This window comes from Ictidomys tridecemlineatus, chromosome 4 (genome assembly GCF_052094955.1).
Source record: "Ictidomys tridecemlineatus isolate mIctTri1 chromosome 4, mIctTri1.hap1, whole genome shotgun sequence".
Classification (NCBI taxonomy): Eukaryota; Metazoa; Chordata; class Mammalia; order Rodentia; family Sciuridae; genus Ictidomys; species Ictidomys tridecemlineatus.
The window spans coordinates 156906105-156919007 of NC_135480.1; the positions used below are offsets into that span (position 1 = coordinate 156906105).

The window sequence follows — 12903 nt, forward strand, 5'->3', positions numbered from 1 at the left end:
AAATGACAGAAGGTTCTGTTTCTCAACATGTTCAATATTATTAACTTCATGTACCTTTTTGTCCTTTAATGTTTCAGTTCTGTTCAGGACTAAAAAACAGAATGTGAATTCCAATAATTACACAGAATAGAGTAATTTCATTATTTATTTCTAATTTTATTAACATTAGAAACAGAAAAGCATACAAACCGGCAAAACAAGTAGGAAAATTATCAAATACTCATTCATTTTTTAAACTGTTTTCATTTCTCTCTACCAGAAAACAGCAAAATTTTCTCATCCATAAAAGAGCCTCACAACAGAAAATACTGCATAGTAAAAAGTATCATTTAAAAATGTGTCCATTTTTTCCTGAATGCAAAAATGATCAGCTCTAAAAGAACAAGCAACCCCAATTAACAATGAGCACAGGATAGAAAAATAAAACAATGAACAAGATGTTGAATATTTAAATAAATACCTGGTGAGAGAAAATTAGTGCCACATAATCCTTAAAACAGGGTTGTAGAGAAGAAAACGGTTGTCCAAAGAGCTCCAAATCTGATTACAACTACAAACACATAACTGATAGAGTTGTAGGATCACTCCAGTCAGTTAATATCTACCAGTCGTGGCTTATGGCTGAACAGAAACTATTACACATCCTGAGCAACAAGCAAGCTGAATACAATGCTGCTGCTTGGTCTTAAGGGTGGCATTTTGTTAAGTACTTTCATTAGCAACATACTAATTTATAATATTAAGTGGTGAACTCATAACTCAAACTTTGATGTGACTAGTAGATACACTGGTATTTCAAGATTTTTAAAGATCACTATCTAGTAACTAAACTTGAGTGTAATCACTAATTTCATAATGATGTAAATTACTACAGCACAAACTATTTTTAAAGAAATTATAATTCAACTCTAATTAAACTACACTGAGTAAATATTTACGATGTTCAGATTTTTCCAATGGGATGGATACCACCTTTCCTTTTCTGCCTTTTCAGGCAACTGCATTTCACCACATATTTTCCTCAGGAAGAATATTTATGGAATTAGGAAAAGAAAAATAACAGAAAACTACTATATGACAGAAAATGGTAACATCAGAATGCAGAAGTTAGAAAATCATAAAGATTAGCCAAAATAATTATAAGAAATCTTGTCACAAGTATATCCCCAAACACAGTTTTGTATGACTCATCATCTTGGCCAAAGTGGTTTGATGGCAGTTCTATGAATATGAAAAACACATTCCATCATTCATTACTCCTGTTTGAAATATCCCCACTATTCGCCTTAACTCTATTTAAGTTTAACTCACAATTCAGGACAATCTGAATCTCATTTTCCATATGAAATTTTTCCTGGCACTTCAATTCCAATGATCTTTTGGTTCTTAATTTCAATAAAAAGCAAAATTAGAAGAAGAAAACAGCCAATGGTTTTAAAAGCTTGGAATGAGGATGGCCTTCACAAAACCCATAATTTCAACCACATAAAAATTAAAATTGCTGATCCCAAAACACACCAAACACCAAGTCAAAAGATACAGTATCCATGGAGAAAATACTATAACACATGAACGATAAGAGACATACAAAGGAAATATATTAAAAGGCAATTCAAAAATAGAACATAAAATCCAATGGCTAATCATTACTGATTAGGAAATGTAAAATAACTAGGTATATTTTTCATCAATTTATTAAAAAACTTTCAAGAAGATAGATGATATTCAATGTTGAGAGGACATAGGGAAAGGGCACTCTCTTAAATTACCAGTGTGCACATAAACTGATACAATCATATGGGTATAAAACCCTTTTATACATAAAAGGCGGTATAAAGGACACAGCACTTCTTGTAAATTAGAAAAATATAGCACAGCCTAGATGTCCATGTAGAAGAGGGGAATGATCAAATAAGTTATAATACATCCATAGTGTAGACTATTCCCAAGTTACTGCAATTTTGAGGGGAGAAAAAAAAAAGGAAGGCAGACCTATATGTGCATGTCACTACCTATAATGCACTACTGAATTAATAAATTAAGTTTTATGGTGGGAAGCAGGGAAATCTTAACAGTAGCTTTTCTAGAAGAGAAGGGATAGGGGCAGACTAAGAAGAGGCATAAGGGAACTTTCTATAGTGCTAATAAAGATCTATACCATAATATGGAGTCTGAGTTATACAAGTATATGAATTTGTCAAAACTCAGCAAATGTACACTTCCAATTATTGCATTTCATGGTATGTAAACTAACCTTACAAAACCCCTGTAAATCAATACTGAACTCTAGTTAATGACATATATTAAAGTATGTGGAGGAGGAAGTATACTGATACCTGCAATTTACTTTGTAATGGATCAAAAAATAATAATAAAACTGATTGATGGATAGACAGAGATGAATATATGATGAAGTTCAATAATAATAGTTATAAAATCTAAATGATGGGTATTCAGATTTAACACTATAAAATTGATTTCCACATTTCTGTTTAAAGTTTTCAAAATTAAATGTCGGGAAGATAAGTTGAGGAATAGTTCCTATAACATTTTTTTTTTTTAGCAAAAACTACACATAAGTAATTTCTGCATGTGTATAGAGGGGAAAAGTTGTTTGAAGAAAACACATCAACCAAACTGGATTATCACTGAATTGAAAGAGAAAGAGGAGTGAGGAAGAAGGCTTTCCTATTTTATGCATATATTTATATGTTCTTCTAAGTTTATCAGTATTATATACAATTCTAAATTATTTTCAAGATAATTTAGAATTATTATATGATAATAATTAGTTTATTAAAAATAGACTAAGTGACAGCATTAGTGTTATAAATGTTTAATTTGAGCCTCTATCACTATATATTATTTTTAAAATTAGGATTTTTAAAAACTGCTCTGTGGAAGGATCTGCCATAAAACAACATAATATTTGCAATTTAGAAAGATATTCCTGTGACTCGTATTATTTACAGCTTATTTTCTTTATAAAAAGTCTAATTTAAGAAAATACGCTTAGTTAAAATGTAATATAAAATTTGTAAACAAACTACATTTGCTAATGTACAATTAAGTGCATACAAACATTAGACTCCAAGGATACTATACTAAATAAATGAGAAACATAGTCCCACCGTAAAATGAAAACTTACCACTTGCAAATTCACTGGGATGTGTTGTAATTTTTCTGGTACTTGCATCTAGAAGTTTTATCTTGATTCATTCTTTTTGCATTTCATTCCACCAAATGGACCCTCTCTTCAATAATTGTTCTCCATGAGAATCTATTAATGGTTTAACAAACAATCATCTCTCACAAAGATAAAAATTGTAAGCAGCTAAACATTCTATGAAAATGACAATTAAAAAACTTTTAAATTAAAAAATAAGATGATTCAATTCCACCTGATTCAATGCTTTCATATGCCATTCATCCCTGCAGAATTTGCACTTGATCACCATTACAGATGAAAGTTCTCTCTTTTGAAATCACCTAATTCCCATAAAACCAAAAAAGCATTACGTGTCCAGCATTTAGGCATCATCAAATTTCCTTGACCACAAATTTCAAAGTAAAATTTAGATTCTGAGATCACTTACATGACAAAATGCAAGTAATATCTTCCAAGATATGAGGTTAGAAGCATCTACTCACAATTAATAAACAGAGAACAGAAGAGTTTAAAATAGAAATTTTGGTTTAAAATATTCTAAGAAAAAAGTTCCTCCTACAGTGAAACCACCACCAGAAGAGTCAACCATAAAAGTTAGATCCTATAGCTAAAGCTTAAATAATAAGTTCTACAATAACGTATACCAATTAACTATTATTAATTCAATCAATATTTATTAACTTTATATTATGCTTTGACACAGGATATAGATGAAAAAGAGACACTATACTCAGTGGAGACTGACCAGTAAAGAGACAAGATCAATTATGATGTAAAAGAAGCTAAGAAAGAGGGCAAAAATGCATCTCACATAGTAAGGGTATTAGTTCATAGAACATTTTTCAGTTTTCTGAAGATGCATGTGTGTGCTGGGATGCATTACAATCAACTTCTTTCTTATGGTAAGCTGTCATCAGGGAAAGATTTTCAGAGGCAATGAAGCCTGTGAATGAGCTCAATGAAAAACAGAAGCTTTTTCAAACCGAGAGAATAGAACAAGAAAAGATGTAAAAGCAAGCAGAGGAAATAGAAGTAAATGGATATGACAAGAATCACTGCATCTGAAACATGGGTTAAGATGTGACAACCCTGGGCTGAGACTGTAGCTCAGTGGCAGAGCGCTAGCCTGGCATGCATGAGGCACTGGGTTCCATCCTTAGCACCACATAAAAATAAACAAATAAAAGTATTCTGTCCATCTACAACTACAAAAAAGCTTTTTTTTTAAAGAGAGAGAAAGAGAGAGAATTTTTAATATTTATTTTTTAGTTTTCGGCGGGCACAACATCCTCATTTGTATGTGGTGCTGAGGATCGAACTCAGGCCACACGCATGCCAGGCGAGCGCGCTACTGCTTGAGCCACATCCCCAGCCCCTACAAAAAATTATTTTTTTAATTAAAAAAAAGATGTGACAACGTCCTGACCATAATCAATTCAAAGAAATAAATTCTGCAATACTATCAGTATACACAGAAATATATGAATAACTAAAGAAAGACATTTTACCCTTTCTACATAAGATGCACTCTGATACTGCTATTCGATTTTACTTCATCAAAAATATATGATGCTGGTCACAGCCTATTAAACAGAATTCATGATACCAAATAAAGAGTGATCCTCAAATTAAAAAGCACTATGAAATGAAAACATGTCAATGAGTCTGGACTTCATCCTGAATGCAATGGAAAACCATTAAAGAATTTTAGGGAGCAAATCCCAGAATCAAATTTGTATTTGGAGAAGAAAAGCAAAGATCCTGTGGCTAAGTTTGGGTAGATGGATAAAGTACTGAAACTGACTTAACAAACAACAAACTAGTCTGTCACCTAAGAAATGATGAAGGACACCAAGTGCAGTACACACCTGTAATCCCAGCAGTTCAGGAAGCTGAAGCAGGAGGATCATGAGTTCAAAGCCAGTCTCAGCAATTTAGCGAGACCCTGTCTCTAAATAAAATATTTTAAAAAGCCTGGGGGTGTGGCTTAGTGGTTAAGCACCCTTGGTTCAATCCTCAGTACAACAAAGAGAGAGAAAAATGGTGAGAAACATGGTAAGCATCCCAGAAATGCTTATTTATAAGGGCTATGGGGTATGTCTGTGTTATGAAGTGACACAACAGAAAACATACTGGAAAGAGGACAGATCTAGAAGAACTTTAATGAAAAAAACTGATAAGACATAGTGGTCAAATGAAGTAAAGGGCAGATTCTATGATTAGTCCTGAATCTCTGGCTTAGGGACTAAATAAAGTTGGTATCATTCTCCAAGACAGGAAATAAAGAACAAGCTATGAATTTATGAAGTGCACTGTTTACCAATGCAACAACAAAATTATAACATAGTGAGAATGTGAAAAATATATCAATGATTATCAATACATTTCCATTCTTCCTTATAAACTTATAAAATGAACAATACCTGTATTTTCTCCCAGGGTCAATTTTTCTATGCAGCGTGATTATTAGATTGTCAAATGTCATTTCTTTCTACTACAACTTTTTAACCTAATTTAAAGTGGTCTCCTTGCTGTACCTTGCTTCTTAAAAACAAAATACCATATGACAAAGTTAAGGAGCTGCTACCCTAACGGCAAATGAATGTATTTAAAAAAAAAAAAAATTCAAACACAATTAGATGTGGAACAACAAAAAGTTCTGAAACATAGCCAAAGTGAGCAATGCCACTAAGGCCATAACTCTAGGGTGGCTTCCTAATGTTTCAACAAAACAGTAGTTTCTGTAAGTAACATTAGGTAATACCACTGGCAAATCATCCATGAGTCAAACCCACATCACTCACTGGCTTAACATCAAGAAAATTCTCAACAAACATTTACAGTTATTAGAGCTCTATTACAGATATAGAATGCAAAATGCAACTAACATTTCAGTGCTAGATCAATACCACTGTCACTACTTTGAAATCAAATTTCATCTATGTAGTATGAAAATAATAGTAACCTCAAAAATCCTAAAAATTTTGGGATTACAATATTACAAAGTTTCAAAACTATGACATTAAACATTTTTAACATTGCTATGTCAGAAAAAAATATAGTCAATTCACAGAGTAAGTTACCAAACATACAAAAAAAAATTTTTTGCAAGGGCCAAGAGAAAATTAAGACTATTCTAGATCAATATATGAAATTTAAAACATTATTACAAGCAAAAATTAGTTTAGAAAACAAAGTTACAGCTGTGTATCTTTAAATATACTTATAAAACTATTTGATTTGATTTATCCTACTCTGCAAAATGGTTAATCATGGCATTTAGCTCTACTTAAACATGAGGCTCTAGCTGCCTGTAATACTTAACCAATAAAGTAATTTTTAAGATATCATGTAGGTATTCCATTTATTATCAACAGAGTAGTAAATATATCTTGTACAGATGTTAAAACAGAGAAGCATGTTCAAATGGTAATACAGCTGCTTGCTTTCCAAGCTCTGTTTGACCATCTTTAAAATGGGGCTAAAAATATCAGTCTTACAGGGTTGTAATCATGCTTAAATGAGAAGTTGCCTGGCAAAGAAATATCTCCAAAATAGTAACTTTAAAGGGAAGTGTGAAGTAGGGAAGAGAGGGGAACTTAAAGATGAGTTTTACTTCTCCTTTTAAAACTCTAGAATGAAACAGTGTTTCAGGGTCCTATCCTTAAAAGTAGTGATACATATTAACCATACCTCAGCTAATTTACTTCCTCCCCCACCAAAATCTATCAACTACTTGTTATGGGGAAAAATTTTTTTTTCAAAAAGTATAGCCTTTCAGCTAGTGTTATACCACAAGCGTGTAGTAAAGTTATATTTCTACATGTTTCCCTGGGATTTCTTCAAGCACAAAACCAAAAATAGAAGTTTGATCTAAAACAGAATAATCAAACTAAAAAAGCCCCTAATCTAATCTCTTTCAAGTGCAAGCAGGATGGTAAAAGGAGAAATGAAGCATGGAAGAAAATCATCCTTGATTTCAGAAGCTAATGGGACTATATAATTAAAGCAGGGTATTCTGAATCAATTGCTAAATTCTCCAAGAAGATTTTTGTAAAAACATGGGTGTGGCAAAGTGTCAAAGCATAACATTCTTGCACCATCAATGATTTCAAGAATCTACTATGTAGAACAAGTATCTAAGCCACTACATTCTGGACAAAACTAAACATAAGCTGTTGTTCTTCACATGAACCTGCTCTTCTGGACACCTGCCTCAGTAGTGAAAAATAAATAAAAATACTGCATCTCTATTAATAATACTGCACTACAGTGACATATTTCATCTGAATCTTCTAACAAATAGTAGAAATAACTTAGAAGATATGGGATGACAGCAATTAAAACTACCAAATGCTGTTTTAGTCAGTACCAAATATCTATGTGGGGAATATTCATTTAGGAAGGAAGGAATGCGGGAGAAAGGATAGAAAAAGCAAGATTCAATGTAGAATAGAGACAGGAAGTAATGAGAATCTTTGCTTCAAAAATGGTACAAAGAAGCTGGGCACAGTGGTTCATGCTTATAATCCCACCTAGCAGGGAGGCTAAGTCAGGATTCCAAGTTCAAGGTCAACCTGGGCAACTTAGACCCTGTCTTTAAAGTACACACACACACACACACACACACACACACACACACACACACACACACACATATATACACACATATGTGTGTGTGTATGTGACACACTTCATCTGAATACACACACGTGCGCGCGCGCGCGCGCGCGTGTGTGTATGTGTGTGTGTGTGTGTGTTAAATTAAATAAGAAAGTAAAAGAAAAAAAACTTCAGGTATGGTAAAAGCTAGACTTGAAGAGGCTAAGGTTTTTCCTGGGTATAAATAAGGCATGTCTTCCAAATAGTAAGGTAGGCCAGCTTCTGACCACCTAATACTCACTGTACCAAGATATACTGGAAGAATAAAAAAGAAACTAAATTAGACTGTCTTTGCACCAGAATTAACCAAAGCAGGCCTAATCTAAAAACATTAACACTAGATGGAAAATCTCTCCTCACCTACTTGCTGAAGCTGAAAATCCTGCATATGTGAAAGTTATTCATTCTATAATTATAATTTAAAAGGCTTTCAGAAGTCCAGTTAAGATCATACTTGAGCATTTTAAGTTAGAATTAAAAGCAAAAGTATATATGAATGGTATAATACCAATTTATTATATATAATTTAATATTATATATGAATGGTATAATATCAATTTATCTAACCTGACCTTTTGTGAAAGGAGCAGCACATAGGTGAGGAGAGTTGATGTTGATTTAGCCTCCAAAATGGAGAAGAAGGTTAATTTACACAGGGAGTAATAATACAAAGGAAAAGAAGGCCTAAAGGGCAGATGACAAACTTGGAAAACATCACATTTTGCCTAGGGTAGATCTAAAAAGGGCAACAAAATAAGCAAATTACCATTATACTAAGGTAGCTATCAATGCAGCTCCACAGGTACATGAAAATGTGCTTTTTAAACTAGTTGATCCAATTTATCAGGAATTCTTGACCAACAAATCACTATTCTGGCAATAAGACGGGTATTTTTCCAATTCTTTCTCCTATTTATTATTATTATTATTGATTCAAAATATGTCAAACATTTTCAAATTTGATGAGGTATTTATAAACTGATTATGCCAATAGGTGCTAAATTTTCTTTTATTTCTAACACATTTGAAAATTTGAATCTTAGACTTAATACTTTGCCAAAGTTATATTCTTTATTCAAAAAGTAAAGCTGAATTTACGAATAACCTTCAGGCAATAAAAACAGCTTTTCCTCTGCTTTCCCTGTTAAGCCTGGTACTGACACTATCACTGTGTAGCCTCTTATGCTGAAAAATTTTCATTGACTCAATCTTAATTACAATTCCAGGAAAAAAGCTCCATGGAGACACTACTAGATTTCTCAATCAGTTTCTTTCCTAATCCATGGCATTATTTTATCCAAGAACTTTTTCACAGGTTCTGAATCACACACTATGAATTAAAACATAGATTTAAATCAGGCAGTGGGAAAATAAGTAAAAGTTTTATGATTCGCTGATTACTTTTTGTCTTAGAATCTAACTTATTAAGCTGATGGTTATATATATTTATTTTTAAATGTTTAAACTTCTTTTATTAAACAAAGTATGCTATAGACAGGCAACATGACATAATCCTTATCATCCATTTTCAAAACATGTTTTGTTTCATTTACTCCAACCACTGCTTCTAACATATGTTTAAACTAACAGAAATCTCAACAGTTTGAAGAGACCCGGCATAGTTCTATTGTTTTACATGCAAAATGATGAATTCTAAAGTCGATCTATTCTGGCACTATCTCAAAATTTTAGTAATATTTTTCATCAGGTAAATGTTTTAAATATACCTTCCACATGTTAAGAGTCTTACAAACATGGCAATTTTCGAAAATAAAAAGTGGAAAAGCTTTAAAATAAAGAATAAGCCTTAAGGAATTTAGTCTTGACTCCTTAGCTGTATGGATAAGAAAACAACCTGGGTCACTGACCTACCAATGACCCCACAGCTGGATAGTGACAGAAATGGGAATAGAATCTGGTTTTACTTTCCACAAAACCAAATCTCATTTGATTCTTTCCAGTTGATTTCTCACCTCATCTCTTTTTCAAAAATCTTTTTGCTATTAAGTGAGAGCACAACTAAAAAAAAAGAGCACTTCTCTGAATTTTATCTTTAAAATAAATCTAAAGAGTTGGAAGAAGTTAATGAAATACTACATAAAAAGCCTTTTAATCCAGGAACAGTACACTCTAAGCAGTCATCAAATGGTAAGTACTATTATTATTTTTACCACAAGTTAGGTAGTGAATGCTTTTAGGTGCACATATTAACATAGTAGCAGAAGAAACCATTTGAAACATCTTTTTAACTTGCACTTAATTATCCTTATTTGTCTTTAGACAGTAACTTTACCTATGATTTATTTATAGCCCGCCCACAATGACCTTGATTTTTTTTTTCCTCTTGTACTTTTATGACTGCTGTACTGCAATATTTTCAAGAAATAATTGGTCAGGTCCTCTTAGCCCTGGAGATACAGACATTCTCCACTGACTCACAAGAGATCTAAAAATGTGACCAAAATATAGCTTGAGAAAGACCATAATTTAAATGGTCTCTCCAGTTAAAATCCAGCAACCTATAATGGGGAATGGTAACAAGTGCAAACTGCTGCCATCCACCCATAAGAAATTTTCTCTAAAACCCCTTTGGTTGGGAATTGGGGAAGAAGGTCAATAAAAGAGCCAACTATTTCTCCTCCTGCTAGTCCTTTGCAGCTTCTCGCCAGCGGTCTGAGAATGAATGAAAGGTTCTGTCACAGCAGAGAGAAATCCGGAATCCTGGTGCAGGTCTCCGGGAGGGAGTGCAGAAAGGGAAACTGGTTTACAGGGAGGAAACTCCAGGCATTGACTTTGTTTTTTAACTAACCCAAAATCACGTCCACTAGAGCAGCAACCCACCCATCACCAGTTATGGGAGGGGCAGCGGCGGGTGGCTCCGGTGCTGGCAGAAGGTGCTCTGAAAACCGCCAGGCCTGGGGCTGAGAGGGCGCGGAGAAGTCCCGAGGTTCCCAGCCCGGGTTCCGAGCGCGCGCGGGGACAGGTGCAGCTAGGGCTGGGGAGGCACCGCGAGGGCGCTGGGAGCGGGGTCGGTGGCCCGGCGCCCCGCGGGGAGGGCGGGGCCGGCGGGGGCGTCCCTCTCACCCCCGCGCCTGCACACACTTACCGGCGCCGGCTGGCTAGCCTCTCGCCGCCGCTGCTCACGCGACCGCCCGCGACTCTACCCACGCCTTTTTCTCCCGCGCCGCCGCCCAGGCCGGGCCGCTCTCCTCTTCCGCTTCCGGGAGCCCCAGCGCCAGGACCGGCCGACTGGGTGTCCGCATGCCCGCGCGCCCGCGCGGGGAGGGATCGACCGCCGCCGCCGCCGCCTCCGTAGCAGTCTCCGCTTCGCGCCCAGGAGCCGAGATGGGAGCCGCGGAGGGCCGAAAGACCAGAAATCGCGCGGTGGGCCTCCATCACCGGAACACTCTACCTGAAGCACCTCAGTGTCTCCGCCCTTCCCTTTGGTCCCCTTCCTGGCTTTGCCCATGTCGTCCTTCTCTTCCCCACACCCTCACTGCACCGGGTTGGGGCCTAATCCTTAAGGATTGCAAGTATCCTCCTTTCTTCAGAGGATATGGCCAACAGGCCTCTCTCCCCCCTGACCTGTTCTTGATGTCCCCCGGTACCTTGCTTCAAGTATGGTCTGCAGCATCCTCTGAAACTTGTAGGAAGTGCATAATATCAGGCCTACTGAATCAGTACCTGCATTTTAACAGGATCTCCAGCTGATTTTTAGGAGTGCACCTTAATCATTGCAAAGTACTGCACTGTAGTGCTTGCTTTACCCATTTTTGACCCTCTGCTTGGGATACTACAGCCATCCAAGATTTTTCCTATTCCTATCGGTAACCTCCATCCGTAGCCAAATAAGCCTTACTTTTATTTCAGAACTCCACAGGTTGTCAGCTCTTCTATCCGTGTAGGATAGGAAAAATAATTTAACTGAGCAATGCTAACAACACATCCCGGTAGAATTTGGTATCTTCACCAAACCTACGAAATACACTAAAAAAACCTTTCCCATCTCATCCCAGCTAAAAGGAATTTGAAAAGCTCAAAACTTTCTGCAGTGATGGGCAGCTGGTGTGGATGGAAGAAATAGTTCCTGCTGTATGAAGTCGTACATAAGATGGAATTGAAAGCCTTCTACCAATAGGTTCCTTCCTACCTCTCAAGTCTTAGCTCCAACTAAATTGGTTTATTTCCTCATATTATGAATGTCTTCCATCTTCTCTCCGATCATCTTAATCCTGATCCAACTTGGAAGTCAGCTGAAATCCTGACATCCCAGAATTCCCCCTCACCACTATTCTTGGACCACATTCATTGTAGCTTTGGGGAACCCTTATGTTACCTTGTATTGCTAGGGTTTTAAAAATATATTTTATCCAGATTGAAATGATTACAAACCCCTTGTGATCTTAAAGACGTAGAATAGTTGTTTTCAAAGTATAGATCCTAGACCAACAGCAGCAGCAGCAGCACCTGGGAACTTGTGAGAAATCATATTCTCCAGCCTCCACCCCAAATCTATAGTATTAGAAATTTTGGAGGTAGAAGCTAGCAATATGTGTTCTAACAAGTCTTCCAAGATTCTAGTGCACACTAACATTTCAGAATTGCTGACCTAAAGTATTGTATTCCAAAAGAACCCAAATTATAGGGATTGGTTTGATCCCATTCATACAGAGATAGGTTTGAAGACTAGTCACAATTCCTTTTGGAAGAATTAGCTTGGATTTTCATAATTCATTTGATATAGTAGGATTTTTGTAACTTGGGTTGTTTGGATAGAAAAAAAAAATTAGATAAAAGGAGTCACTTTGAAGGAAAACACATAGAAACCCCTTCCCCAAATCCTGCTACCTGAATTGCATATTGTTTTGCTCTCTCTTTATTTACCCCTGTGAGAGGGAATAATTAAGGTCAAATGATCTCAACATGCCCAAATCTGAATTAATTGAAAGGCATATGAATGTGAATCAAAAGTGTTTATATTTCCAATGCCTTTATGTGTGTGTGAGTTAACATTCTCATATCAGCCAAGTCAATTCCACAGGAATGAGAGAAGTGTTGGTAAAAATATTCT

General features: G+C 35.7%; 1 protein-coding gene across 3 annotated transcripts in view; it reads right to left on the reverse strand.

The window, feature by feature from the left end:
• Nucleotides 1-11164, reverse strand: part of Zdhhc21 (zDHHC palmitoyltransferase 21) — a 69332-nt gene extending 58168 nt beyond the window's left edge. For 2 of the 3 annotated variants that reach the window (XM_040285822.2, XM_021728208.3), the window contains exons 1-2: nt 10939-11164; nt 3150-3281 (exon numbers count right to left, since the gene is read on the reverse strand). The gene's annotated coding sequence lies outside the window, so the exon portion shown is untranslated. Of the gene's footprint in view, nt 1-54; nt 1560-3149; nt 3282-10938 lie in introns of all 3 variants that reach the window. The other variant, XM_078047646.1, reaches the window with a different exon arrangement.
• Between the last annotated feature and the right edge of the window lie 1739 nt (nt 11165-12903).